The sequence below is a fragment of the Hordeum vulgare genome, chromosome 4H, assembly GCF_904849725.1.
Source record: "Hordeum vulgare subsp. vulgare chromosome 4H, MorexV3_pseudomolecules_assembly, whole genome shotgun sequence".
NCBI lineage: Eukaryota > Viridiplantae > Streptophyta > Magnoliopsida > Poales > Poaceae > Hordeum > Hordeum vulgare.
In genome coordinates, this window is record NC_058521.1 from 573,722,099 (window position 1) to 573,746,894 (window position 24,796).

At 46.4% G+C, this 24,796-nt stretch overlaps 29 non-coding genes and 5 pseudogenes across 29 annotated transcripts; all 34 read right to left on the minus strand.

Annotated features, from left to right (window-relative positions):
• Positions 1–1,143: 1,143 nt before the first annotated feature.
• On the minus strand, positions 1,144–1,262 carry LOC123451664. The gene has a single exon (XR_006632491.1). It is a non-coding gene; the product is annotated as a 5S ribosomal RNA (ribosomal RNA).
• Positions 1,263–1,856: 594 nt separating this feature from the next.
• Positions 1,857–1,975, minus strand: LOC123451333. Its single transcript, XR_006632216.1, has one exon. It is a non-coding gene; the product is annotated as a 5S ribosomal RNA (ribosomal RNA).
• Positions 1,976–2,668: 693 nt separating this feature from the next.
• Positions 2,669–2,787, minus strand: LOC123451434. Its single transcript, XR_006632310.1, has one exon. It is a non-coding gene; the product is annotated as a 5S ribosomal RNA (ribosomal RNA).
• A 537-nt stretch (positions 2,788–3,324) lies between these two features.
• On the minus strand, positions 3,325–3,443 carry LOC123451285. Its single transcript, XR_006632170.1, has one exon. It is a non-coding gene; the product is annotated as a 5S ribosomal RNA (ribosomal RNA).
• Positions 3,444–4,040: 597 nt separating this feature from the next.
• On the minus strand, positions 4,041–4,159 carry LOC123451463. The gene has a single exon (XR_006632335.1). It is a non-coding gene; the product is annotated as a 5S ribosomal RNA (ribosomal RNA).
• Positions 4,160–4,976: 817 nt separating this feature from the next.
• On the minus strand, positions 4,977–5,095 carry LOC123451382. The gene has a single exon (XR_006632263.1). It is a non-coding gene; the product is annotated as a 5S ribosomal RNA (ribosomal RNA).
• Positions 5,096–6,576: 1,481 nt separating this feature from the next.
• On the minus strand, positions 6,577–6,681 carry LOC123451482 (annotated as a pseudogene).
• A 654-nt stretch (positions 6,682–7,335) lies between these two features.
• On the minus strand, positions 7,336–7,454 carry LOC123451445. The gene has a single exon (XR_006632320.1). It is a non-coding gene; the product is annotated as a 5S ribosomal RNA (ribosomal RNA).
• A 1,038-nt stretch (positions 7,455–8,492) lies between these two features.
• LOC123451350 lies at positions 8,493–8,610 on the minus strand. Its single transcript, XR_006632233.1, has one exon. It is a non-coding gene; the product is annotated as a 5S ribosomal RNA (ribosomal RNA).
• An 848-nt stretch (positions 8,611–9,458) lies between these two features.
• LOC123451422 lies at positions 9,459–9,594 on the minus strand (annotated as a pseudogene).
• A 603-nt stretch (positions 9,595–10,197) lies between these two features.
• Positions 10,198–10,316, minus strand: LOC123451278. The gene has a single exon (XR_006632164.1). It is a non-coding gene; the product is annotated as a 5S ribosomal RNA (ribosomal RNA).
• Positions 10,317–12,066: 1,750 nt separating this feature from the next.
• On the minus strand, positions 12,067–12,185 carry LOC123451598. The gene has a single exon (XR_006632435.1). It is a non-coding gene; the product is annotated as a 5S ribosomal RNA (ribosomal RNA).
• Positions 12,186–13,088: 903 nt separating this feature from the next.
• On the minus strand, positions 13,089–13,222 carry LOC123451410 (annotated as a pseudogene).
• Positions 13,223–13,592: 370 nt separating this feature from the next.
• Positions 13,593–13,711, minus strand: LOC123451292. Its single transcript, XR_006632177.1, has one exon. It is a non-coding gene; the product is annotated as a 5S ribosomal RNA (ribosomal RNA).
• A 718-nt stretch (positions 13,712–14,429) lies between these two features.
• Positions 14,430–14,548, minus strand: LOC123451399. The gene has a single exon (XR_006632278.1). It is a non-coding gene; the product is annotated as a 5S ribosomal RNA (ribosomal RNA).
• Positions 14,549–14,930: 382 nt separating this feature from the next.
• LOC123451348 lies at positions 14,931–15,048 on the minus strand. Its single transcript, XR_006632231.1, has one exon. It is a non-coding gene; the product is annotated as a 5S ribosomal RNA (ribosomal RNA).
• Positions 15,049–15,394: 346 nt separating this feature from the next.
• LOC123451240 lies at positions 15,395–15,513 on the minus strand. The gene has a single exon (XR_006632128.1). It is a non-coding gene; the product is annotated as a 5S ribosomal RNA (ribosomal RNA).
• A 330-nt stretch (positions 15,514–15,843) lies between these two features.
• On the minus strand, positions 15,844–15,962 carry LOC123451233. Its single transcript, XR_006632122.1, has one exon. It is a non-coding gene; the product is annotated as a 5S ribosomal RNA (ribosomal RNA).
• Positions 15,963–16,356: 394 nt separating this feature from the next.
• Positions 16,357–16,490, minus strand: LOC123451411 (annotated as a pseudogene).
• Positions 16,491–16,854: 364 nt separating this feature from the next.
• LOC123451293 lies at positions 16,855–16,973 on the minus strand. Its single transcript, XR_006632178.1, has one exon. It is a non-coding gene; the product is annotated as a 5S ribosomal RNA (ribosomal RNA).
• A 719-nt stretch (positions 16,974–17,692) lies between these two features.
• On the minus strand, positions 17,693–17,811 carry LOC123451367. The gene has a single exon (XR_006632250.1). It is a non-coding gene; the product is annotated as a 5S ribosomal RNA (ribosomal RNA).
• A 400-nt stretch (positions 17,812–18,211) lies between these two features.
• On the minus strand, positions 18,212–18,329 carry LOC123451384. Its single transcript, XR_006632265.1, has one exon. It is a non-coding gene; the product is annotated as a 5S ribosomal RNA (ribosomal RNA).
• Positions 18,330–18,675: 346 nt separating this feature from the next.
• Positions 18,676–18,794, minus strand: LOC123451459. Its single transcript, XR_006632333.1, has one exon. It is a non-coding gene; the product is annotated as a 5S ribosomal RNA (ribosomal RNA).
• Positions 18,795–19,134: 340 nt separating this feature from the next.
• On the minus strand, positions 19,135–19,253 carry LOC123451472. Its single transcript, XR_006632343.1, has one exon. It is a non-coding gene; the product is annotated as a 5S ribosomal RNA (ribosomal RNA).
• Positions 19,254–19,592: 339 nt separating this feature from the next.
• LOC123451492 lies at positions 19,593–19,711 on the minus strand. The gene has a single exon (XR_006632349.1). It is a non-coding gene; the product is annotated as a 5S ribosomal RNA (ribosomal RNA).
• Positions 19,712–20,091: 380 nt separating this feature from the next.
• Positions 20,092–20,210, minus strand: LOC123451290. The gene has a single exon (XR_006632175.1). It is a non-coding gene; the product is annotated as a 5S ribosomal RNA (ribosomal RNA).
• Positions 20,211–20,550: 340 nt separating this feature from the next.
• Positions 20,551–20,669, minus strand: LOC123451334. The gene has a single exon (XR_006632217.1). It is a non-coding gene; the product is annotated as a 5S ribosomal RNA (ribosomal RNA).
• Positions 20,670–21,096: 427 nt separating this feature from the next.
• On the minus strand, positions 21,097–21,215 carry LOC123451609. The gene has a single exon (XR_006632444.1). It is a non-coding gene; the product is annotated as a 5S ribosomal RNA (ribosomal RNA).
• A 385-nt stretch (positions 21,216–21,600) lies between these two features.
• LOC123451349 lies at positions 21,601–21,718 on the minus strand. The gene has a single exon (XR_006632232.1). It is a non-coding gene; the product is annotated as a 5S ribosomal RNA (ribosomal RNA).
• Positions 21,719–22,061: 343 nt separating this feature from the next.
• On the minus strand, positions 22,062–22,180 carry LOC123451484. Its single transcript, XR_006632344.1, has one exon. It is a non-coding gene; the product is annotated as a 5S ribosomal RNA (ribosomal RNA).
• Positions 22,181–22,552: 372 nt separating this feature from the next.
• LOC123451504 lies at positions 22,553–22,671 on the minus strand. The gene has a single exon (XR_006632359.1). It is a non-coding gene; the product is annotated as a 5S ribosomal RNA (ribosomal RNA).
• Positions 22,672–23,090: 419 nt separating this feature from the next.
• Positions 23,091–23,209, minus strand: LOC123451433. Its single transcript, XR_006632309.1, has one exon. It is a non-coding gene; the product is annotated as a 5S ribosomal RNA (ribosomal RNA).
• A 383-nt stretch (positions 23,210–23,592) lies between these two features.
• Positions 23,593–23,718, minus strand: LOC123451381 (annotated as a pseudogene).
• Positions 23,719–24,654: 936 nt separating this feature from the next.
• Positions 24,655–24,773, minus strand: LOC123451280. The gene has a single exon (XR_006632166.1). It is a non-coding gene; the product is annotated as a 5S ribosomal RNA (ribosomal RNA).
• Between the last annotated feature and the right edge of the window lie 23 nt (positions 24,774–24,796).

The following is a 24,796-nucleotide window of genomic DNA, read 5'->3' on the forward strand; positions in this document are numbered from 1 at the left end:
TATATAATAAAAAAACTAACCTAATAAACTAACTAAAGTAATTAACTTTTTTAAAAAGAAAAACAGGAAAAACTCACCGGCAGGGGGCGGCGGCAGGGGGCGTCGGCGGCAGGGGGCGCGCGGCTGGGGGCTCACCGCAGGGGGCGTCGGCGGCAGGGGGCGGCGACGGCAGGTGGCGCGCAGCAGGGGCGGCGGCGGCAGGGGGCGGCGACGGCAGGGGGCGGCGGCAGGGGGCGGCGACGGCAGGGGGCGGCGACGGCAGGTGGCGCGGGCGCGCGACAGGGGGCGGCGGCGGCAGGGGGCGGCGGCGGCAGGCGGCAGCGGCAGGGGGCGGCGGCGGCAGGGGGCGCGCCGCAGGGGAGGTGCCCTCTCGGGGAGGGGATCCCACGGGGAGGGGGACGCCGGGGGGGGTGGGCTCGCCGCGGGGAGGGGGTCGCCGCCGTGGAGAGAGAGAGTGGTCGGGGTGAGAGAGAGAGACAGTGAGCGAGGGGGGGTAACGGCCGTTATAGGGCTGCCCCTTTGCCGTCCGCCCCCCGACGGCAAAGGGCCGTATGGCAGACGACAAAGGGCCGTATGGCAGACAGCAAAGGCCCGCGGACGGCAAAGGCCCTCGGATTTCGGACACGGCAGGCATGGGACCCACGCGTCCCCTTTGCCGTCTGCCGTGGGGCTCTTTGCCGTCTGCTGGCAAACGGCAAAGGACCCACACATGGCAAATAGTATTTTTGCCATGTGTCAGTTCTTTGCCGTCTGTATTGTGTCAACTGATGGCAAAGAGGTTCTTTGCCGTCAGCCAGCAGACGGTAAAGAACTGGCTGACGGCAAATTTCTGGATTCCAGTAGTGTACTACTAGTACTACTACTACTACTAGTCGTTGGGTGTCAAGCGCGGTGGGAAAAGTCACAGAGGTCGTGGCGGTGCTCGTGTTGTCGGGGTAGAGAGGGAGCGGTGAAATTCTTGTGTTAAACTCGTCTCCGTTGTCGAGGCAAATGTGGCAATGGACACGGGAGGGGCAAGCTAAAACATATCACAAACGTCAAAAATAAGAAAACTAGTAAACGTCAAAAATAAGAAAACGAGGTCATATAGATCACGGTCCCGCGTCATCCTTGTCACGTGGCGCAAAAATATATTTAAAAAGGGGAATGCAACACGAGGACTTCCCAGGAGGTCACCCAACCTAGTACTACTCTCGCCCAAGCACGCTTAACTTCGGAGTTCTGATGGGATCCGGTGCTTTAGTGCTGGTATGATCGCATCCGACATGCAACTATCTATTTGTTTCTTATGCTTGCCCCTACTACTACTACTACTACTACTACTACTACTACTACTACTACTACTACTACTACTAGTACTACTACTTCTACTACTACTAGTCGTTGGGTGTCAAGCGCGGTGGGAAAAGTCACAGAGGTCGTGGCGGTGCTCGTGTTGTCGGGGTAGAGAGGGAGCGGTGAAATTCTTGTGTTAAACTCGTCTCCGTTGTCGAGGCAAATGTGGCAATGGACACGGGAGGGGCAAGCTAAAACATATCACAAACGTCAAAAATAAGAAAACTACTACTACTACTACTACTACTAGTCGTTGGGTGTCAAGCGCGGTGGGAAAAGTCACAGAGGTCGTGGCGGTCCTCGTGTTGTCGGGGTAGAGAGGGAGCGGTGAAATTCTTGTGTTAAACTCGTCTCCGTTGTCGAGGCAAATGTGGCAATGGACACGGGAGGGGCAAGCTAAAACATATCACAAACGTCAAAAATAAGAAAACTAGTAAACGTCAAAAATAAGAAAACGAGGTCATATAGATCACGGCCCCGCGTCATCCTTGTCACGTGGCGCAAAAATATATTTAAAAAGGGGAATGCAACATGAGGACTTCCCAAGAGGTCACCCATCCTAGTACTACTCTCGCCCAAGCACGCTTAACTTCGAAGTTCTGATGGGATCCGGTGCTTTAGTGCTGGTATGATCGCATCCGACATGCAACTATCTATCTGTTCCTTCTGCTTGCCCCTACTACTACTACTTCTACTACTACTACTACTGCTACTACTGCTACTACTGCTACTACTGCTACTACTGCTACTACTACTACTACTGCTACAACTGCTACTACTGCTACTACTGCTACTACTGCTACTACTGCTACTACTGCTACTACTACTACTACTACTAGTCGTTGGGTGTCAAGCGCGGTGGGAAAAGTCACAGAGGTCGTGGCGGTGCTCGTGTTGTCGGGGTAGAGAGGGAGCGGTGAAATTCTTGTGTTAAACTCGTCTCCGTTGTCGAGGCAAATGTGGCAATGGACACGGGAGGGGCAAGTTAAAATATATCACAAACGTCAAAAATAAGAAAACTACTACTACTACTACTACTACTACTACTACTACTACTACTAGTCGTTGGGTGTCAAGCGCGGTGGGAAAAGTCACACAGGTCGTGGCGGTGCTCGTGTTGTCGGGGTAGAGAGGGAGCGGTGAAATTCTTGTGTTAAACTCGTCTCCGTTGTCGAGGCAAATGTGGCAATGGACACGGGAGGGGCAAGCTAAAACATATCACAAACGTCAAAAATAAGAAAACTAGTAAACGTCAAAAATAAGAAAACGAGGTCATATAGATCACGGTCCCGCGTCATCCTTGTCACGTGGCGCAAAAATATATTTAAAAAGAGGAATGCAACACGAGGACTTCCCAGGAGGTCACCCATCCTAGTACTACTCTCGCCAAAGCACGCTTAACTTCGGAGTTCTGATGGGAGCCGTTGCTTTAGTGCTGGAATGATCGCATCCGACATGCAACTATCTATTTGTTCCTTATGCTTGTCCCTACTACTACTACTACTACTACTACTACTAGTCGTTGGGTGTCAAGCGCGGTGGGAAAAGTCACAGAGGTCGTGGCGGTGCTCGTGTTGTCGGGGTAGCGAGGGAGCGGTGAAATTCTTGTGTTAAACTCGTCTCCGTTGTCGAGGCAAATGTGGCAATGGACACGGGAGGGGCAAGCTAAAACATATCACAAACGTCAAAAATAAGAAAACTACTACTACTACTACTAGTCGTTGGGTGTCAAGCACGGTGGGAAAAGTCACACAGGTCGTGGCGGTGCTCGTGTTGTCGGGTTAGAGAGGGAGCGCTGAAATTCTTGTGTTAAACTCGTCTCCGTTGTCGAGGCAAATGTGGCAATGGACACGGGAGGGGCAATTTAAAACATATCACAAACGTCAAAAATAAGAAAACTAGTAAACGTCAAAAATAAGAAAACGAGGTCATATAGATCACGGTCCCGCGTCATCCTTGTCACGTGGCGCAAAAATATATTTAAAAAGTGGAATGCAACACAAGGACTTCCCAGGAGGTCACCCATCCTAGTACTACTCTCGCCCAAGCACGCTTAACTTCGGAGTTCTGATGGGATCCGATGCTTTAGTGCTGGTATGATCGCATCCAACATGCAACTATCTATTTGTTCCTTATGCTTGCCCCTACTACTACTACTACTACTACTACTAGTACTACTACTAGTACTACTACTACTACTACTAGTCGTTGGGTGTCAAGCGCGGTGGGAAAAGTCACAGAGGTCGTGGCGGTGCTCGTGTTGTCGGGGTAGAGAGGGAGCGGTGAAATTCTTGTGTTAAACTCGTCTCCGTTGTCGAGGCAAATGTGGCAATGGACACGGGAGGGGCAAGCTAAAACATATCACAAACGTCAAGAACAAGAAAACTACTACTACTACTACTACTACTACTATTACTACTACTACTACTACTAGTCGTTGGGTGTCAAGCGCGGTGGGAAAAGTCACAGAGGTCGTGGCGGTGCTCGTGTTGTTGGGGTAGAGAGGGAGCGGTGAAATTCTTGTGTTAAACTCGTCTCCGTTGTCGAGGCAAATGTGGCAATGGACACGGGAGGGGCAAGCTAAAACATATCACAAACGTCAAAAATAAGAAAACTAGTAAATGTCAAAAATAAGAAAACGAGGTCATATAGATCACGGTCCCGCGTCATCCTTGTCACGTGGCGCAAAAATATATTTAAAAAGGGGAATGCAACACGAGGACTTCCCAGGAGGTCACCCATCCTAGTACTACTCTCGCCCAAGCACGCTTAACTTCGAAGTTCTCATGATATCGGGTGCTTTAGTGCTGGTATGATCGGATCCGACATGCAACTATCTATTTGTTCCTTATGCTTGCCCCTACTACTACTACTACTACTACTACTACTACTACTACTACTACTACTACTACTAGTCGTTGGGTGTCAAGCGCGGTGGGAAAAGTCACAGAGGTCGTGGCGGTGCTCGTGTTGTCGGGGTAGCGAGGGAGCGGTGAAATTCTTGTGTTAAACTCGTCTCCGTTGTCGAGGCAAATGTGGCAATGGACACGGGAGGGGCAAGCTAAAACATATCACAAACGTCAAAAATAAGAAAACTACTACTACTACTACTACTACTACTACTACTACTACTACTAGTCGTTGGGTGTCAAGCGCGGTGGGAAAAGTCACAGAGGTCGTGGCGGTCCTCGTGTTGTCGGGGTAGAGAGGGAGCAGTGAAATTCTTGTGTTAAACTCGTCTCCGTTGTCGAGGCAAATGTGGCAATGGACACGGGAGGGGCAAGCTAAAACATATCACAAACGTCAAGAACAAGAAAACTACTACTACTACTACTACTACTGCTACTACTACTACTACTACTACTACTAGTCGTTGGGTGTCAAGCGCGGTGGGAAAAGTCACAGAGGTCGTGGCGGTGCTCGTGTTGTTGGGGTAGAGAGGGAGCGGTGAAATTCTTTTGTTAAACTCGTCTCCGTTGTCGAGGCAAATGTGGCAATGGACACGGGAGGGGCAAGTTAAAACATATCACAAACGTCAAAAATAAGAAAACTAGTAAACGTCAAAAATAAGAAAACGAGGTCATATAGATCACGGTCCCGCGTCATCCTTGTCACGTGGCGCAAAAATATATTTAAAAAGGGGAATGCAACACAAGGACTTCCCAGGAGGTCACCCATCCTAGTACTACTCTCGCCCAAGCACGCTTAACTTCAGAGTTCTGATGGTATCGGGTGCTTTAGTGCTGGTATGATCGCATCCGACATGCAACTATCTATTTGTTCCTTATGCTTGCCCCTACTACTACTACTACTACTACTACTACTACTAGTACTACTAGTATTACTACTACTACTACTACTAGTCGTTGGGTGTCAAGCGCGGTGGGAAAAGTCACAGAGGTCGTGGCGGTGCTCGTGTTGTCGGGGTAGAGAGGGAGCGGTGAAATTCTTGTGTTAAACTCGTCTCCGTTGTCGAGGCAAATGTGGCAATGGACACGGGAGGGGCAAGCTAAAACATATCACAAACGTCAAAAATAAGAAAACTACTACTACTACTACTATTACTACTACTACTAGTCGTTGGGTGTCAAGCGCGGTGGGAAAAGTCACAGAGGTCGTGGCGGTGCTCGTGTTGTCGGGGTAGAGAGGGAGCGGTGAAATTCTTGTGTTAAACTCGTCTCCGTTGTCGAGGCAAATGTGGCAATGGACACGGGAGGGGCAAGCTAAAACATATCACAAACGTCAAAAATAAGAAAACTAGTAAACGTCAAAAATAAGAAAACGAGGTCATATAGATCACGGTCCCGCGTCATCCTTGTCACGTGGCGCAAAAATATATTTAAAAAGGGGAATGCAACACGAGGACTTCCCTGATCGCATCAGAGATGCAACTATCTATTTGTTCCTTATGCTTGCCCCTACTACTACTACTACTACTACTACTACTACTACTACTACTACTACTACTACTACTACTACTACTACTACTACTACTAGTCGTTGGGTGTCAAGCGCGGTGGGAAAAGTCACAGAGGTCGTGGCGGTGCTCGTGTTTTCGGGGTAGAGAGGGAGCGGTGAAATTCTTGTGTTAAACTCGTCTCCGTTGTCGAGGCAAATGTGGCAATGGACACGGGAGGGGCAAGCTAAAACATATCACAAACGTCAAAAAGAAGAAAACTACTACTACTACTACTACTACTACTACTACTACTACTACTACTACTACTACTACTACTACTACTACTACTAGTCGTTGGGTGTCAAGCGCGGTGGGAAAAGTCACAGAGGTCGTGGCGGTGCTCGTGTTGTCGGGGTAGAGAGGGAGCGGTGAAATTCTTGTGTTAAACTCGTCTCCGTTGTCGAGGCAAATGTGGCAATGGACACGGGAGGGGCAAGCTAAAACATATCACAAACGTCAAAAATAAGAAAACTACTACTACTACTACTACTACTACTACTACTACTACTAGTCGTTGGGTGTCAAGCGCGGTGGGAAAAGTCACACAGGTCGTGGCGGTGATCGTGTTGTTGGGGTAGAGAGGGAGCGGTGAAATTCTTGTGTTAAACTCGTCTCCGTTGTCGAGGCAAATGTGGCAATGGACACGGGAGGGGCAAACTAAAACATATCACAAACGTCAAAAATAAGAAAACTAGTAAACGTCAAAAATAAGAAAACGAGGTCATATAGATCACGGTCCCGCGTCATCCTTGTCACGTGGCGTAAAAATATATTTAAAAAGGGGAATGCAACACGAGGACTACCCAGGAGGTCACCCATCGCCCAAGCACGCTTAACTTCGGAGTTCTGATGGGATCCGGTGCTTTAGTGCTGGTATGATCGCATCCGACATGCAACTATCTATTTGTTCCTTATACTTGCCCCTACTACTACTACTACTACTACTACTACTACTAGTACTACTACTACTACTACTACTTGTACTACTACTACTACTACTACTACTACTACTACTACTACTAGTCGTTGGGTGTCAAGCACGGTGGGAAAAGTCACAGAGGTCGTGGTGGTGCTCGTGTTGTCGGGGTAGAGAGGGAGCGGTGAAATTCTTGTGTTAAACTCGTCTCCGTTGTCGAGGCAAATGTGGCAATGGACACGGGAGGGGCAAGCTAAAACATATCACAAACGTCAAAAACAAGAAAACTACTACTACTACTACTACTACTACTACTACTACTACTACTACTACTACTACTACTACTACTACTAGTCGTTGGGTGTCGAGCGCGGTGGGAAAAGTCACACAGGTCGTGGCGGTGCTCGTGTTGTTGGGGTAGAGAGGGAGCGGTGAAATTCTTGTGTTAAACTCGTCTCCGTTGTCGAGGCAAATGTGGCAATGGACACGGGAGGGGCAAGCTAAAACATATCACAAACGTCAAAAATTAGAAAACTAGTAAACGTCAAAAATAAGAAAACGAGGTCATATAGATCACGGTCCCGCGTCATCCTTGTCACGTGGCGCAAAAATATATTTAAAAAGGGGAATGCAACACGAGGACTTCCGAGGAGGTCACCCATCCTAGTACTACTCTCGCCCAAGCACGCTTAACTTCGGAGTTCTAATGGTATCGGGTGCTTTAGTGCTCGTATGATCGCATCCGACATGCAACTATCTATTTGTTCCTTATGCTTGCCCCTACTACTACTACTACTACTACTACTACTACTACTACTACTACTACTACTACTACTACTACTACTACTACTACTACTACTACTACTACTACAACTACTACTACTACTACTACTACTACTACTACTACTACTACTACTACTACTACTACTACTACAACTACTACTACTACTACTACTACTACTACTACTACTACTACTACTACTACTACTACTACTAATACTACTACTACTAATACTACTACTACTACTACTACTACTACTACTACTACTACTACTAGTCGTTGGGTGTCAAGCGCGGTGGGAAAATTCACAGAGGTCGTGGCGGTGCTCGTGTTGTCGCGGTAGAGAGGGAGCGGTGAAATTCTTGTGTTAAACTCGTCTCCGTTGTCGAGGCAAATGTGGCAATGGACACGGGAGGGGCAAGCTAAAACATATCACAAACGTCAAAAATAAGAAAATTACTACTACTACTACTACTACTACTACTACTACTCCTACTACTACTACTACTACTACTAGTCGTTGGGTGTCAAGCGCGGTGGGAAAAGTCACAGAGGTCGTGGCGGTCCTCGTGTTGTCGGGGTAGAGAGGGAGCGCTGAAATTCTTGTGTTAAACTCGTCTCCGTTGTCGAGGCAAATGTGGCAATGGACACGGGAGGGGCAAGCTAAAACATATCACAAACGTCAAAAATAAGAAAACTACTACTACTAGTACTACTACTACTACTACTAGTCGTTGGGTGTCAAGCGCGGTGGGAAAAGTCACAGAGGTCGTGGCGGTGCTCGTGTTGTCGGGGTAGAGAGGGAGCGGTGAAATTCTTGTGTTAAACTCGTCTCCGTTGTCGAGGCAAATGTGGCAATGGACACGGGAGGGGCAAGCTAAAACATATCACAAACGTCAAAAATAAGAAAACTAGTAAACGTCAAAAATAAGAAAACGAGGTCATATAGATCAGGTCCCGCGTCATCCTTGTCACGTGGCGCAAAAATATATTTAAAAAGGGGAATGCAACACGAGGACTTCCCAGGAGGTCACCCATCCTAGTAGTACTCTCGCCCAAGCACGCTTAACTTCGGAGTTCTGATGGGATCCGGTGTTTAGTGCTGGTATGATCGCATCCGACATGCAACTATCTATTTGTTCCTTATGCTTGCCCCTACTACTACTACTACTACTACTACTACTACTACTACTACTACTAGTACTACTACTACTACTACTACTACTACTACTACTACTACTACTACTACTACTACTAGTCGTCGGGTGTCAAGCGCGGTGGGAAAAGTCACAGAGGTCGTGGCGGTGCTCGTGTTGTCGGGGTAGAGCGGGAGCGGTGAAATTCTTGTGTTAAACTCGTCTCCGTTGTCGAGGCAAATGTGGCAATGGACACGGGAGGGGCAAGCTAAAACATATCACAAACGTCAAAAATAAGAAAACTACTACTACTACTACTACTACTACTACTACTACTACTACTACTAGTCGTTGGGTGTCAAGCGCGGTGGGAAAGTCACACAGCTCGTGGCGGTGCTCGTGTTGTCGGGGTAGAGAGGGAGCGGTGAAATTCTTGTGTTAAACTCGTCTCCGTTGTCGAGGCAAATGTGGCAATGGACACGGGAGGGGCAAGCTAAAACATATCACAAACGTCAAAAATAAGAAAACTACTACTACTACTACTACTACTACTACTACTAGTCGTTGGGTGTCAAGCGCGGTGGGAAAAGTCACACAGGTCGTGGCGGTGATCGTGTTGTCGGGGTAGAGAGGGAGCGGTGAAATTCTTGTGTTAAACTCGTCTCCGTTGTCGAGGCAAATATGGCAATGGACACGGGAGGGGCAAGCTAAAACATATCACAAACGTCAAAAATAAGAAAACTAGTAAACGTCAAAAATAAGAAAACGAGGTCATATAGATCAGGTCCCGCGTCATCCTTGTCACGTGGCGCAAAAATATATTTAAAAAGGAGAATGCAACACGAGGACTTCCCAGGAGGTCACCCATCCTAGTACTACTCTCGCCCAAGCACGCTTTCTCGCCCAAGCACGCTTAACTTCGGAGTTCTGATGGGATCCGGTGTTTAGTGCTGGTAAGATCGCATCCGACATGCAACTATCTATTTGTTCCTTATGCTTGCCCCTACTACTACTACTACTACTACTACTACTACTACTAGTACTACTACTACTACTACTACTACTACTAGTCGTTGGGTGTCAAGCGCGGTGGGAAAAGTCACAGAGGTCGTGGCGGTGCTCGTGTTGTCGGGGTAGAGAGGGAGCGGTGAAATTCTTGTGTTAAACTCGTCTCCGTTGTCGAGGCAAATGTGGCAATGGACACGGGAGGGGCAAGCTAAAACATATCACAAACGTCAAAAATAAGAAAACTACTACTACTACTACTACTACTACTACTACTACTACTACTACTACTAGTCGTTGGGTGTCAAGCGCAGTGGGAAAAGTCACAGAGGTCGTGGCGGTGCTCGTGTTGTCGGGGTAGAGAGGGAGCGGTGAAATTCTTGTGTTAAACTTGTCTCCGTTGTCGAGGCAAATGTGGCAATGGACACGGGAGGGGCAAGCTAAAACATATCACAAACTTCAAAAATAAGAAAACTTGTAAACGTCAAAAATAAGAAAACGAGGTCATATAGATCACGGTCCCGCGTCATCCTTGTCACGTGGCGCAAAAATATATTTAAAAAGGGGAATGCAACACGAGGACTTCCCAAGAGGTCAGCCATCCTAGTACTACTCTCGCCCAAGCACGCTTAACTTCGGAGTTCTGATGGGATCCGGTGCTTTAGTGCTGGTATGATCGCATCCGACATGCAACTATCTATTTGTTCCTTATGCTTGCCCCTACTACTACTACTACTACTACTACTACTACTACTACTACTACTACTACTACTACTACTACTACTACTACTACTACTACTACTACTACTACTACTACTACTACTACTACTAGTACTACTACTACTACTACTACTACTACTACTACTACTACTACTACTAGTACTACTACTACTACTACTACTACTACTACTACTAGTACTACTACTACTACTACTACTACTACTAGTCGTTGGGTGTCAAGCGCGGTGGGAAAAGTCACATAGGTCGTGGCGGTGCTCGTGTTGTCGGGGTAGAGAGGGAGCGGTGAAATTCTTGTGTTAAACTCGTCTCCGTTGTCGAGGCAAATGTGGCAATGGACACGGGAGGGGCAAGCTAAAACATATCACAAACGTCAAAAATAAGAAAACTACTACTACTACTACTACTACTAGTACTACTACTACTACTAGTACTACTACTACTACTACTACTACTACTACTAGTCGTTGGGTGTCAAGCGCGGTGGGAAAAGTCACAGAGGTGGTGGCGGTGCTCGTGTTGTCGGGGTAGAGAGGGAGCGGTGAAATTCTTGTGTTAAACTCGTCTCCGTTGTCGAGGGAAATGTGGCAATGGACACGGGAGGGGCAAGCTAAAACATATCACAAACGTCAAAAATAAGAAAACTTCTACTACTACTACTACTAGTAGTAGTAGTAGTAGTACTACTACTACTACTAGTCGTTGGGTGTCAAGCGCGGTGGGAAAAGTCACAGAGGTCGTGGCGGTCCTCGTGTTGTCGGGGTAGAGAGGGAGCGGTGAAATTCTTGTGTTAAACTCGTCTCCGTTGTCGAGGCAAATGTGGCAATGGACACGGGAGGGGCAAGATAAAACATATCACAAACGTCAAAAATAAGAAAACTACTACTACTACTAGTACTACTACTACTACTACTACTAGTCGTTGTGTTTCAAGCGCGGTGGGAAAAGTCACAGAGGTCGTGGCGGTGCTCGTGTTGTCGGGGTAGAGAGGGAGCGGTGAAATTCTTGTGTTAAACTCGTCTCCGTTGTCGAGGCAAATGTGGCAATGGACACGGGAGGGGCAAGCTAAAACATATCACAAACGTCAAAAATAAGAAAACTACTACTACTACTACTACTACTACTACTACTACTACTAGTACTACTACTACTACTACTACTACTACTACTAGTGGTTGGGTGTCAAGCGCGGTGGGAAAAGTCACAGAGGTCGTGGCGGTGCTCGTGTTGTCGGGGTAGAGAGGGAGCGGTGAAATTCTTGTGTTAAACTCGTCTCCGTTGTCGAGGCAAATGTGGCAATGGACACGGGAGGGGCAAGCTAAAACATATCACAAATGTCAAAAATAAGAAAACTACTACTACTGATACTACTACTACTACTACTAGTACTACTACTAGTACTACTACTACTACTACTACTGCTAGTCGTTGGGTGTCAAGCGCGGTGGGAAAAGTCACAGAGGTCGTGGCGGTGCTCGTGTTGTCGGGGTAGAGAGGGAGCGGTGAAATTCTTGTGTTAAACTCGTCTCCGTTGTCGAGGCAAATGTGGCAATGGACACGGGAGGGGCAAGCTAAAACATATCACAAATGTCAAAAATAAGAAAACTAGTAAACATCAAAAATAATAAAACGAGGTCATATAGATCACGGTCCAGCGTCATCCTTGTCACGTGGCGCAAAAATATATTTAAAAAGGGGAATGCAACACGAGGACTTCCCAGGAGGTCACCCATCCTAGTACTACTCTCGCCCAAGCACGCTTAACTTCGGAGTTCTAATGGGATCCGGTGCTTTAGTGCTGGTATGATCGCATCCAACATGCAACTATCTATTTGTTCCTTATGCTTGCCCCTACTACTACTACTACTACTAGTACTACTACTACTACTACTACTACTACTACTACTACTACTACTACTACTACTACTACTAGTACTACTACTACTACTACTACTAGTAGTCGTTGGGTGTCAAGCGCGGTGGGAAAAGTCACAGAGGTCGTGGCGGTGCTCGTGTTGTCGGGGTAGAGAGGGAGCGGTGAAATTCTTGTGTTAAACTCGTCTCCGTTGTTGAGGCAAATGTGGCAATGGACATGGGAGGGGCAAGCTAAAACATATCACAAACGTCAAAAATAAGAAAACTACTACTACTACTACTACTACTACTACTACTACTACTACTAGTAGTAGTAGTAGTAGTAGTACTACTACTACTACTAGTCGTTGGGTGTCAAGCGCGGAGGGAAAAGTCACAGAGGTCGTGGTGGTGCTCGTGTTGTCGGGGTAGAGAGGGAGCGGTGAAATTCTTGTGTTAAACTCGTCTCCGTTGTCGAGGCAAATGTGGCAATGGACACGGGAGGGGCAAGCTAAAACATATCACAAACGTCAAAAATAAGAAAACTACTACTACTACTACTACTACTACTAGTACTAGTACTACTACTACTAGTCGTTGGGTGTCAAGCGCGGTGGGAAAAGTCACAGAGGTCGTGGCGGTGCTCGTGTTGTCGGGGTAGAGAGGGAGCGGTGAAATTCTTGTGTTAAACTCGTCTCCGTTGTCGAGGCAAATGTGGCAATGTACACGGGAGGGGCAAGCTAAAACATATCACAAACGTCAAAAATAAGAAACTAGTAAACGTCAAAAATAAGAAAACGAGGTCATATAGATCACGGTCCCGCGTCATCCTTGTCACGTGGCGCAAAAATATATTTAAAAAGGGGAATGCAACACGAGGACTTCCCAGGAGGTCACCCATCCTAGTACTACCCATCCTAGTACTACTCTCGCCCAAGCACGCTTAACTTCGGAGTTCTGATGGGATCCGGTGCTTTAGTGCTGGTATGATCACATCCGACATGCAACTATCTATTTGTTCCTTATGCTTGCCCATACTACTACTACTACTACTACTTCTACTACTACTACTACTACTACTACTACTACTACTACTAGTCGTTGGGTGTCAAGCGCGGTGGGAAAAGTCACAGAGGTCGTGGCGGTGCTCGTGTTGTCGGGGTAGAGAAGGAGCGGTGAAATTCTTGTGTTAAACTCGTCTCCGTTGTCGAGGCAAATGTGGCAATGGACACGGGAGGGGCAAGCTAAAACATATCACAAACGTCAAAAATAAGAAACTAGTAAACGTCAAAAATAAGAAAACGAGGTCATATAGATCACGGTCCCGCGTCATCCTTGTCACGTGGCGCAAAAATATATTTAAAAAGGGGAATGCAACACGAGGACTTCCCAGGAGGTCACACATCCTAGTACTACTCTCGCCCAAGCACGCTTAACTTCGGAGTTCTGATGGGATCCGGTGCTTTAGTGCTGGTATGATCGCATCCGACATGCAACTATCTATTTGTTCCTTATGCTTGCCCCTACTACTACTACTACTACTACTACTACTACTACTACTACTACTACTACTACTACTACTACTACTACTACTACTAGTCCTTGGGTGTCAAGCGCGGTGGGAAAAGTCAGAGACGTCGTGGCGGTGCTCGTGTTGTCGGGGTAGAGAGGGAGCGGTGAAATTCTTGTAGTCGTTGGGTGTCAAGCGCGGTGGGAAAAGTCACAGAGGTCATGGCGGTGCTCGTGTTGTCGGGGTAGAGAGGGAGCGGTGAAATTCTTGTGTTAAACTCCTCTCTGTTGTCGAGGAAAATGTGGCAATGGACACAGGAGGGGCAAGCTAAAACATATCACAAACGTCAAAAATAAGAAAACTACTACTACTACTACTAATACTACTACTACTACTACTACTACTACTACTACTACTACTACTAGTCGTTGGGTGTCAAGCGCGGTGGGAAAAGTCACAGAGGTCGTGGCGGTGCTCGTGTTGTCGGGGTAGAGAGGGAGCGGTTAAATTCTTGTGTTAAACTCGTCTCCGTTGTCGAGGAAAATGTGGCAATGGACACGGGAGGGCAAGCTAAAACATATCACAAACGTCAGAAATAAGAAAACTAGTAAACGTCAAAAATAAGAAAACGAGGTCATATAGATCACGGTCCCGCGTCATCCTTGTCACGTGGCGCAAAAATATATTTAAAAAGGGGAATGCAACAAAAGGACTTCCCAGGAGGTCACCCATCCTAATACTACTCTCGCCCAAGCACGCTTAACTTTGGAGTTCTGATGGGATCCGGTGCTTTAGTGCTGGTATGATCGCATCCAATATGCAACTATCTATTAGTTCCTTATGCTTGCCCCTACTACTACTACTACTACTACTACTACTACTACTACTACTACTACTACTACTATTACTACTACTACTACTACTAGTCGTTGGGTGTCAAGCGCGGTGGGAAAAGTCACAGAGGTCGTGGCGGTGCTCGTGTTGTCGGGGTAGAGAGGGAGCGGTGAAATTCTTGTGTTAAACTCGTCTCCGTTGTCGAGGCAAATGTGGCAATGGACACGAGAGGGGCAAGCTAAAACATATCACAAACGTCAAAAATAAGAAAACTAGTAAACGTCAAAAATAAGAAAACGAGGTCATATAGATCACGGTCCCGCGTCATCCTTGTCACGTGGCGCAAAAGTATATTTAAAAAGGGAATGCAACACGAGGACTTCCCAGGAGGTCACCCATCCTAGTACTACTCTCGCCCAAGCACGCTTAACTTCGGAGTTCTGATGGGATCGGTGCTTTAGTGCTGGTATGATCGCATCCAACATGCAACTATCTATTTGTTCCTTATGCTTGCCCCTACTACTACTACTACTAGTACTACTACTACTACTACTAGTCGTTGGGTGTCAAGTGCGGTGGGAAAAGTCACAGAGGTCGTGGCGGTGCTCGTGTTGTCGGGGTAGAGAGGGAGAGGTGAAATTCTTGTGTTAAACTCGTCTCCGTTGTCGAGGCAAATGTGGCAATGGACACGAGAGGGGCAAGCTAAAACATATCACAAACGTCAAAAATAAGAAAACTAGTAAACGTCAAAAATAAGAAAACGAGGTCATATAGATCACGGTCCCGCGTCATCCTTGTCACGTGGCGCAAAAGTATATTAAAAAGGGGAATGCAACACGAGGACTTCCCAGGAGGTCACCCATCCTAGTACTACTCTCGCCCAAGCACGCTTAACTTCAGAGTTCTGATGGGATCCGGTGCTTTAGTGCTGGTATGATCGCATCCGACATGCAACTATCTATTTGTTCCTGATGCTTGCCCCTACTACTACTACTACTACTACTAGTCGTTGGGTGTCAAGCGCCGTGGGAAAAGTCACAGAGGTCGTGGCGGTGCTCGTGTTGTCGGGGTAGAGAGGGAGCGGTGAAATTCTTGTGTTAAACTCGTCTCGTTGTCGAGGCAAATGTGGCAATGGACACGGGAGGGGCAAGCTAAAACATATCACAAACGTCACAAATAAGAAAACTAGTAAACGTCAAAAATAAGAAAACGAGGTCATATAGATCACGGTCCCGCGACATCCTTGTCACGTGGCGCAAAAATATATTTAAAAAGGGGATGCAACACGAGGACTTCCCAGGAGGTCACCCATCCTAGTACTACTCTCGCCCAAGCACGCTTAACTTCGGAGTTCTCATGGGATCCGGTGCTTTAGTGCTGGTATGATCGCATCCAACATGCAACTATCTATTTGTTCCTTATGCTTGCCCCTACTACTACTACTACTACTACTACTACTACTACTACTACTACTACTACTTCTACTACTACTACTACTAGTACTACTACTACTACTAGTCGTTGGGTGTCAAGCGCGGTGGGAAAAGTCACAGAGGTCGTGGTGGTGCTCGTGTTGTCGGGGTAGAGAAGGAGTTGTGAAATTCTTGTGTTAAACTCGTCTCCGTTGTCGAGGCAAATGTGGCAATGGACACGGGAGGGGCAAGCTAAAACATATCACAAACGTCAAAAATAAGAAACTAGTAAACGTCAAAAATAAGAAAACGAGGTCATATAGATCACGGTCCCGCGTCATCCTTGTCACGTGGCGCAAAAATATATTTAAAAAGGGGAATGCAACACGAGGACTTCCCAGGAGGTCACCCATCCTAGTACTACCCATCCTAGTACTACTCTCGCCCAAGCACGCTTAACTTCGGAGTTCTGATGGGATCCGGTGCTTTAGTGCTGGTATGATCACATCCGACATGCAACTATCTATTTGTTCCTTATGCTTGCCCATACTACTACTACTACTTCTACTACTACTACTACTACTACTACTACTACTACTACTAGTCGTTGGGTGTCAAGCGCGGTGGGAAAAGTCACAGAGGTCGTGACGGTGCTCGTGTTGTCGGGGTAGAGAAGGAGCGGTGAAATTCTTGTGTTAAACTCGTCTCCGTTGTCGAGGCAAATTTGGCAATGGACACGGGAGGGACAAGCTAAAACATATCACAAACGTCAAAAATAAGAAACTAGTAAACGTCAAAAATAAGAAAACGAGGTCATATAGATCACGGTCCCGCGTCATCCTTGTCACGTGGCGCAAAAATATATTTAAAAAGGGGAATGCAACACGAGGACTTCCCAGGAGGTCACACATCCTAGTACTACTCTCGCCCAAGCACGCTTAACTTCGGAGTTCTGATGGGATCCGGTGCTTTAGTGCTGGTATGATCGCATCCGACATGCAACTATCTATTTGTTCCTTATGCTTGCCCCTACTACTACTACTACTACTACTACTACTACTACTACTACTACTACTACTACTAGTCCTTGGGTGTCAAGCGCGGTGGGAAAAGTCACAGACGTCGTGGCGGTGCTCGTGTTGTCGGGGTAGAGAGGGAGCGGTGAAATTCTTGTAGTCGTTGGGTGTCAAGCGCGGTGGGAAAAGTCACAGAGGTCATGGCGGTGCTCGTGTTGTCGGGGTAGAGAGGGAGCGGTGAAATTCTTGTGTTAAACTCCTCTCTGTTGTCGAGGCAAATGTGGCAATGGACACAGGAGGGGCAAGCTAAAACATATCACAAACGTCAAAAATAAGAAAACTACTACTACTACTACTACTACTAATACTACTACTACTACTACTACTACTACTACTACTACTACTACTACTACTACTACTACTAGTCGTTGGGTGTCAAGCGCGGTGGGAAAAGTCACAGAGGTCGTGGCGGTGCTCGTGTTGTCGGGGTAGAGAGGGAGCGGTGAAATTCTTGTGTTAAACTCGTCTCCGTTGTCGAGGCAAATGTGGCAATGGACACGGGAGGGGCAAGCTAAAACATATCACAAACGTCAGAAATAAGAAAACTAGTAAACGTCAAAAATAAGAAAACGAGGTCATATAGATCACGGTCCCGCGTCATCCTTGTCACGTGGCGCAAAAATATATTTAAAAAGGGGAATGCAACACAAGGACTTCCCAGGAGGTCACCCATCCTAATACTACTCTCGCCCAAGCACGCTTAACTTTGGAGTTCTGATGGGATCCGGTGCTTTAGTGCTGGTATGATCGCATCGAATATGCAACTATCTATTAGTTCCTTATGCTTGCCCCTACTACTACTACTACTACTACTACTACTACTACTACTACTACTACTACTACTACTACTACTACTACTACTATTACTACTACTACTACTACTAGTCGTTGGGTGTCAAGCGCGGTGGGAAAAGTCACAGAGGTCGTGGCGGTGCTCGTGTTGTCGGGGTAGAGAGGGAGCGGTGAAATTCTTGTGTTAAACTCGTCTCCGTTGTCGAGGCAAATGTGGCAATGGACACGAGAGGGGCAAGCTAAAACATATCACAAACGTCAAAAATAAGAAAACTAGTAAACGTCAAAAATAAGAAAACGAGGTCATATAGATCACGGTCCCGCGTCATCCTTGTCACGTGGCGCAAAAGTATATTTAAAAAGGGAATGCAACACGAGGAATTCCCAGGAGGTCACCCATCCTAGTACTACTCTCGCCCAAGCACGCTTAACTTCGGAGTTCTGATGGGATCGGTGATTTAGTGCTGGTATGATCGCATCCAACATGCAACTATCTATTTGTTCCTTATGCTTGCCCCTACTACTACTACTACTAGTACTACTACTACTACTACTAGTCGTTGGGTGTCAAGTGCGGTGGGAAAAGTCACAGAGGTCGTGGCGGTGCTCGTGTTGTCGGGGTAGAGAGGGAGAGGTGAAATTCTTGTGTTAAACTCGTCTCTGTTGTCGAGGCAAATGTGGCAATGGACACGAGAGGGGCAAGCTAAAACATATCACAAACGTCAAAAATAAGAAAACTAGTAAACGTCAAAAATAAGAAAACGAGGTCATATAGATCACGGTCCCGCGTCATCCTTGTCACGTGGCGCAAAAGTATATTTAAAAGGGGAATGCAACACGAGGACTTCCCAGGAGGTCACCCATCCTAGTACTACTCTCGCCCAAGCACGCTTAACTTCGGAGTTCTGATGGGATCCGGTGCTTTAGTGCTGGTATGATCGCATCCGACATGCAACTATCTATTTGTTCCTGATGCTTGCCCCTACTACTACTACTACTACTACTACTACTACTAGTCGTTGGGTGTCAAGTGCGGTGGGAAAAGTCACAGAGGTCGTGGCGGTGCTCGTGTTGTCGGGGTAGAGAGGGAGAGGTGAAATTCTTGTGTTAAACTCGTCTCTGTTGTCGAGGCAAATGTGGCAATGGACACGAGAGGGGCAAGCTAAAACATATCACAAACGTCAAAAATAAGAAAACTAGTAAACGTCAAAAATAAGAAAACGAGGTCATATAGATCACGGTCCCGCGTCATCCTTGTCACGTGGCGCAAAAGTATATTTAAAAGGGGAATGCAACACGAGGACTTCCCAGGAGGTCACCCATCCTAGTACTACTCTCGCCCAAGCACGCTTAACTTCGGAGTTCTGATGGGATCCGGTGCTTTAGTGCTGGTATGATCGCATCCGACATGCAACTATCTATTTGTTCCTGATGCTTGCCCCTACTACTACTACTACTACTACTACTACTACTAGTCGTTGGGTGTCAAGCGCCGTGGGAAAAGTCACAGAGGTCGTGGCGGTGCTCGTGTTGTCGGGGTAGAGAGGGAGCGGTGAAATTCTTGTGTTAAACTCGTCTCGTTGTCGAGGCAAATGTGGCAATGGACACGGGAGGGGCAAGCTAAAACATATCACAAACGTCAGAAATAAGAAAACTAGTAAACGTCAAAAATAAGAAAACGAGGTCATATAGATCACGGTCCCGCGACATCCTTGTCACGTGGCGCAAAAATATATTTAAAAAGGGGATGCAACACGAGGACTTCCCAGGAGGTCACCCATCCTAGTACTACTCTCGCCCAAGCACGCTTAACTTCGGAGTTCTAATGGGATCCGGTGCTTTAGTGCTGGTATGATCGCATCCAACATGCAACTATCTATTTGTTCCTTATGCTTGCCCCTACTACTACTACTACTACTACTACTACTACTACTTCTACTACTACTACTACTAGTACTACTACTACTACTAGTCGTTGGGTGTCAAGCGCGGTGGGAAAAGTCATAGAGGTCGTGGCGGTGCTCGTGTTGTCGGGGTAGAGAGGGAGCGGTGAAATTCTTCTGTTAAACTCGTCTCCGTTGTCGAGGCAAATGTGGCAATGGACACGGGAGGGGCAAGCTAAAACATATCACAAATGTCAAAAATAAGAAAACTAGTAAACGTCAAAAATAAGAAAACGAGGTCATATAGATCACGGTCCCGCGTCATCCTTGTCACGTGGCGCAAAAGTATATTTAAAACGGGGAATGCAACACGAGGACTTCCTAGGAGGTCACCCATCCTAGTACTACTCTCGCCCAAGCACGCTTAACTTCGGAGTTCTGATGGGATCTGGTGCTTTAGTGCTGGTATGATCGCATCCGACATGTAACTATCTATTTGTTCCTGATGCTTGCCCCTACTACTACTACTACTACTACTACTACTACTAGTCGTTTGGTGTCAAGCGCGGTGGGAAAAGTCACACTGGTCGTGGCGGTGCTCGTGTTGTCGGGGTAGAGAGGGAGCGGTGAAATTCTTGTGTTAAACTCGTCTCGTTGTCGAGGCAAATGTGGCAATGGACACGGGAGGGGCAAGCTAAAACATATCACAAACGTCAGAAATAAGAAAACTAGTAAACGTCAAAAATAAGAAAACGAGGTCATATAGATCACGGTCCCGCGTCATCCTTGTCACGTGGCGCAAAAATATATTTAAAAAGGGGAATGCAACACAAGGACTTCCCAGGAGGTCACCCATCCTAATACTACTCTCGCCCAAGCACACTTAACTTTGGAGTTCTGATGGGATCCGGTGCTTTAGTGCTGGTATGATCGCATCCAATATGCAACTATCTATTAGTTCCTTATGCTTGCCCCTACTACTACTACTACTACTACTACTACAACTACTACTACTACTACTACTACTACTACTACTACTACTACAACTACTACTACTACTACTACTACTACTATTACTACTACTACTACTACTAGTCGTTGGGTGTCAAGCGCGGTGGGAAAAGTCACAGAGGTCGTGGCGGTGCTCGTGTTGTCGGGGTAGAGAGGGAGCGGTGAAATTCTTGTGTTAAACTCGTCTCCGTTGTCGAGGCAAATGTGGCAATGGACACGGGAGGGGCAAGCTAAAACATATCACAAACGTCAAAAATAAGAAAACTAGTAAACGTCAAAAATAAGAAAACGAGGTCATATAGATCACGGTCCCGCGACATCCTTGTCACGTGGCGCAAAAATATATTTAAAAAGGGGATGCAACACGAGGACTTCCCAGGAGGTCACCCATCATAGTACTACTCTCGCCCAAGCACGCTTAACTTCGGAGTTCTAATGGGATCCGGTGCTTTAGTGCTGGTATGATCGCATCCAACATGCAACTATCTATTTGTTCCTTATGCTTGCCCCTACTACTACTACTACTACTACTACTACTACTACTACTACTACTACTACTACTACTATTACTACTACTACTACTACTAGTCGTTGGGTGTCAAGCGCGGTGGGAAAAGTCACAGAGGTCGTGGCGGTGCTCGTGTTGTCGGGGTAGAGAGGGAGCGGTGAAATTCTTGTGTTAAACTCGTCTCCGTTGTCGAGGCAAATGTGGCAATGGACACGAGAGGGGCAAGCTAAAACATATCACAAACGTCAAAAATAAGAAAACTAGTAAACGTCAAAAATAAGAAAACGAGGTCATATAGATCACGGTCCCGCGTCATCCTTGTCACGTGGCGCAAAAGTATATTTAAAAAGGGAATGCAACACGAGGACTTCCCAGGAGGTCACCCATCCTAGTACTACTCTCGCCCAAGCACGCTTAACTTCGGAGTTCTGATGGGATCGGTGCTTTAGTGCTGGTATGATCGCATCCAACATGCAACTATCTATTTGTTCCTTATGCTTGCCCCTACTACTACTACTACTAGTACTACTACTACTACTAGTCGTTGGGTGTCAAGTGCGGTGGGAAAAGTCACAGAGGTCGTGGCGGTGCTCGTGATGTCGGGGTAGAGAGGGAGAGGTGAAATTCTTGTGTTAAACTCGTCTCCGTTGTCGAGGCAAATGTGGCAATGGACACGAGAGGGGCAAGCTAAAACATATCACAAACATCAAAAATAAGAAAACTAGTAAACGTCAAAAATAAGAAAACGAGGTCATATAGATCACGGTCCCGCGTCATCCTTGTCACGTGGCGCAAAAGTATATTAAAAAGCGGAATGCAACACGAGGACTTCCCAGGAGGTCACCCATCCTAGTACTACTCTCGCCCAAGCACGCTTAACTTCGGAGTTCTGATGGGATCCGGTGCTTTAGTGCTGGTATGATCGCATCCGACATGCAACTATCTATTTGTTCCTGATGCTTGCCCCTACTACTACTACTACTACTACTACTACTGCTGCTACTACTACTACTACTACTACTACTACTACTAGTCGTTGGGTGTCAAGCGCCGTGGGAAAAGTCACAGAGGTCGTGGCGGTGCTCGTGTTGTCGGGGTAGAGAGGGAGCGGTGAAATTCTTGTGTTAAACTCGTCTCGTTGTCGAGGCAAATGTGGCAATGGACACGGGAGGGGCAAGCTAAAACATATCACAAACGTCAGAAATAAGAAAACTAGTAAACGTCAAAAATAAGAAAACGAGGTCATATAGATCACGGTCCCGCGACATCCTTGTCACGTGGCGCAAAAATATATTTAAAAAGGGGATGCAACACGAGGACTTCCCAGGAGGTCACCCATCCTAGTACTACTCTCGCCCAAGCACGCTTAACTTCGGAGTTCTAATGGGATCCGGTGCTTTAGTGCTGGTATGATCGCATCCAACATGCGACTATCTATTTGTTCCTTATGCTTGCCCCTACTACTACTACTACTACTACTACTACTACTACTATTACTACTACTACTACTACTACTACTACTACTACTTCTACTACTACTACTACTACTAGTACTACTACTACTACTAGTCGTTGGGTGTCAAGCGCGGTGGGAAAAGTCACAGAGGTCGTGGCGGTGCGCGTGTTGTCGGGGTAGAGAGGGAGCGGTGAAATTCTTGTGTTAAACTCGTCTCCGTTGTCGAGGCAAATGTGGCAATGGACATGGGAGGGGCAAGCTAAAACATATCACAAATGTCAAAAATAAGAAAACTAGTAAACGTCAAAAATAAGAAAACGAGGTCATATAGATCACGGTCCCGCGTCATCCTTGTCACGTGGCGCAAAAATATATTTAAAAAGGGGAATGCAACACAAGGACTTCCCAGGAGGTCACGCATCCTAGTACTACTATCGCCCAAGCACGCTTAACTTCAGAGTTCTAATGGGATCCGGTGCTTTAGTGCTGGTATGATCGCATCCGACATGCAACTATCTATTTGTTCCTTATGCTTGCCCCTACTACTACTACTACTACTCATACTACTACTACTATTACTACTACTACTATTACTACTACTACTACTACTACTAGTCGTTGGGTGTCAAGCGCGGTGGGAAAAGTCAGAGAGGTCGCGGCGGTGCTTGTGTTGTCGGGGTAGAGAGGGAGCGGTGAAATTCTTGTGTTAAACTCGTCTCCGTTGTCGAGGCAAATGTGGCACTGGACACGGGAGGGGCAAGCTAAAACATATCACAAACGTCAAAAATAAGAAAACTAGTAAACGTCAAAAATAAGAAAACGATGTCATATAAATCACGCTCCCGCGTCATCCTTGTCACGTGGCGCAAAAATATATTTAAAAAGGGGAATGCAACACGAGGACTTCCCAGGAGGTCACCCATCCTAGTACTACTCTCGCCCAAGCACGCTTAACTTCGGAGTTCGGAGTTCTGATGGGATCCGGTGCTTTAGTTCTGGTATGATCGCATCCGACATGCAACTATCTATTTGTTCCTTCTACTTGCCCCTACTACTACTACTACTACTACTACTACTACTACTACTACTACTACTACTACTACTACTACTTCTTCTTCTTCTTCTTCTTATTCTTCTTCTTCTTCTTCTTCTACTACTACTTCTTCTTCTTCTACTACAACTACTACTACTACTACTACTACTACTAGTACTACTACTACTACTACTACTACTTCTTCTTCTTCTTCTTCTTCTTCTTATTCTTCTTCTTCTTCTTCTTCTTCTTCTTCTTCTTCTTCTTCTTATTCTTCTTCTTCTACTACTACTACTGCTACTACTACTACTACTTCTTCTTCTTCTTCTTCTTCTTCTTCTTCTACTACTACTACTACTACTACTACTACTACTACTACTACTACTACTACTACTACTACTACTACTTCTACTACTACTAGTCGTTGGGTGTCAAGCGCGGTGGGAAAAGTCACAGAGGTCGTGGCGGTGCTCGTGTTGTCGGGGTAGAGAGGGAGCGGTGAAATTCTTGTGTTAAACTCGTCTCTGTTGTCGAGGCAAATGTGGCAATGGACACGGGAGGGGCAAGCTAAAACATATCACAAACGTCAAAAATAAGAAAACTACTACTACTACTACTACTACTACTACTACTACTACTACTAGTCGTTGGGTGTCAAGCGCGGTGGGAAAAGTCACAGAGGTCGTGGCGGTGCTCGTGTTGTCGGGGTAGAGAGGGAGCGGTGAAATTCTTGTGTTAAACTCGTCTCCGTTGTCGAGGCAAATGTGGCAATGGACACGGGAGGGGCAAGCTAAAACATATCACAAACGTCAGAAATAAGAAAACTAGTAAACGTCAAAAATAAGAAAACGAGGTCATATAGATCACGGTCCCGCGTCATCCTTGTCACGTGGAGCAAAAATATATTTAAAAAGGGGAATGCAACACGAGGACTTCCCAGGAGGTCACCCATCCTAGTACTACTCTCGCCCAAGCACGCTTAACTTCGGAGTTCTGATGGGATCCGATGCTTTAGTGCTGGTATGATCACATCCAACATGCAACTATCTATTTGTTC